Here is a 2,850-nt window from a genome sequence, read left to right as displayed (position 1 = left end):
TTCCTTTATTTCTTTCCCATAATTTTTTCCTTATTTTCTTATTCGAATTATTTATCTATTTAAATTTCTTTTCAAGTTCTGAAGATTATATTCAAGATTTAGGAAGCATTTAGCTTATTCATTTCTTTCATGTTTCTTTTAGATACTAATTTTTGTGATATAGTTTAATGTTGGGTTGAAATACAAGAATTGTATTTATGTTCATTTATTATCAAATTATTGAGTTAAGAAAATGCTAATTAGCGCTACAGTATAGCTATGAAACAAATTTTGTTTGCTATATACTCTCAAAAAGATTTTCCTGCTCCTTATTCTTTGGGATTTTACTGCTAGCTTCCTTGTTAGGTGTTTTTGATTGAAGTAAAAAAAAAATAAGTAAATGACATTTTGATAAATATTTATCCAGACCTAACACCATTACAATTTTGCCCTGGAATAATATTTAGAGTACCAATGTACCTATCTTGGGAACAATATACTGATAGTGATGAAGTGTTTTTAATGTGTAACATTTTGTTTCCTATTGTTCTTCTAAAAAATGAAATTTTGCATTTTTTTTTCAAAAAAAAGACTTCATATTGCTCCTTAAAGTATTCATTGTACTGATAAAATGCAACGAATCACTGAGACATTTAATTTTCTCATTAACGAATGTAATTATTCCTAGTGGGAATGTGGGAGAGAGAGGAGGTGGATGCGGAGGAGGGAGGATGGATGAGGAGGTGGATGCGGAGGAGGGAGAATGGATGAAGAGGCGGATGCGGAGGAGGAGCAATGAATAAGGAGGTGGATGCGGAGAGGGAGAATGGATAAAGGAGGCGGATGCGGAGGAGAATGTACGGAATGAAAGTATGGGTGTGGGAGGATGTGAGGATGGAGGAGGAGGATATGGAAGAGAGGGGAGGTGAATGTGGAGGAGCGAGGGGGTTGATGTGGGTGAAAAGGGAATGGATATGAGTAGGGAGGAGGTAATAGGTGTAGGGGCGGAGAGCGGAGGGCGGAGTGCGGAGGAGGGAAGATAGATGAGGGGGTGGATGCAGAGGAAGATACGAAAGAAGGAGGAATTTTTAGGAATAAATTTACACAAAGAAATTATTGTTAGAAAAACGAAAATTCAATTTTATAAACTAAATGTATTGTTCTGTATGCTAAACGACAGGTGGCTTTTTTTCCTCATTTCGTCGTCTTTGCTTTTTCTTTTTTTTTTTTTTTTCTCAAGTTAAAATGTCATTGTTGCGAATATTTGAATGGTTCAAAGCACAGTATTAAAGGAGTAATTAGCTGTTTACCAATCATTTCATTTGTCATCTGTTTTCTAATTCTGTTATTGGATTGATTTTAGCTTTTGATAAGGTTTAATTATCCACTTATATACTAATAGCTTACTAAAATTACTTTCGATTATTTCTTTTCTTATTTTCTTTAAAATAATTATTTATCATTTATTAATTTTAATAAAATTAACAATTATTATGAAAAATTACAATTTGATTTGCTATTTTTAAAAATTATTATTTAATGTTTATTTATTACAATGTAAGTTAGTAAATAAGGAAAAATTGATTTAATACAAAAATGATTTTATTTAAAAAATTGAAAATTTACAAATACGTAAACTTTCATCTTTTCTTTTTTTTCTTTATTTTCTTTCGTAGTGATTATTGAATTTACGATTTACACTTTTCTTATTTTGTTTGAAATAGCAGCAAAAGCAATAGCAGTTGTGTAGTACGAAAGAAGAAAGTAAGAGCTTACAAATTTCAAAAAAAAAAAAAAAGCAATTTACGAAAAAATAATGAATGGTTGAATGAATGATTGGTTTCATTTACAATTGCAATTCAATTTCATTCTTTCACACATTTTAAAAAAGTCATCAATTAATTATTATCATTAATGCATTTCCTTTTTTTTTTTAAATATTTTGATCAATTTTTTTTTTTTAAATTGAAAAGAAATAAACAGTACAATCAAACATAACCCATAAACAAATAATAATGCTTCAATAATTTATTTAAAATGCAAAAGAAAAAAAATTAGAAAAAAAGAAGTCAGAAAGTAACAATAATTCTCTTACAAATCTATTTGATTAACAGCAAAAATTAAAAATTCAAACAATTTACCAAAGTTGTATTATTTATTAATACAGCTTAATTTTAATACAGCTCTCTCGAATTACGATAAATTGAAATTTCAAACAATTAAAATTTATTATGAACAAAATATATTGTCACATTTAATTCTCTCAATTTTAAATTTCTTTACTCATTTTCTTGATTTTATCATATCTAATATCTATCATATATTTGTTGTTTTGTTCCCTAAATTTCATTAATTTCCTTAATTTGACCAATAATTAAACAGTAATTAGTAAACAATGAATTGAAGCAATTAATCATTTGCATAAACACTTTTGTTAACCATCTGTTGTGTAAACTATTTGTCACTTGTTACGGTAACTTCATTCATTCATCTCAATCTTTTTAGCTAATTATTTGGAATTATGATGATGGATAATGATAAATGCTTATGATTATGATAATGATAATGTATGATTTCCCTCCCAGAGCTCAAACAATCAATACTTATTAGCTTCTTTTTTTTTTTTCCTTTATTAATAAAACGTAATTGAAAAAGATTGAAATTTTAAATTTGAAATTTTTGTTTTATTTATTTAGGAAAGCATTTTTTTATTTTTATTCTAACCATAGGATGTTTGTTTCTCTCATCCAATAATTAGGAACTAATTTTGATTATTTTAATTAATTGTTGATCATATTTTAGGCAATAGCAAAAATTGAATTAAAAATTTTTTTAAAAATTCAAAAGTATTTCATTGAAATCATTGATTTC

The sequence above is a fragment of the Loa loa genome, assembly GCF_000183805.2.
Source record: "Loa loa unplaced genomic scaffold supercont3.219, whole genome shotgun sequence".
Lineage (NCBI taxonomy): Eukaryota > Metazoa > Nematoda > Chromadorea > Rhabditida > Onchocercidae > Loa > Loa loa.
Note: the sequence above shows the minus strand (reverse complement) of the source record.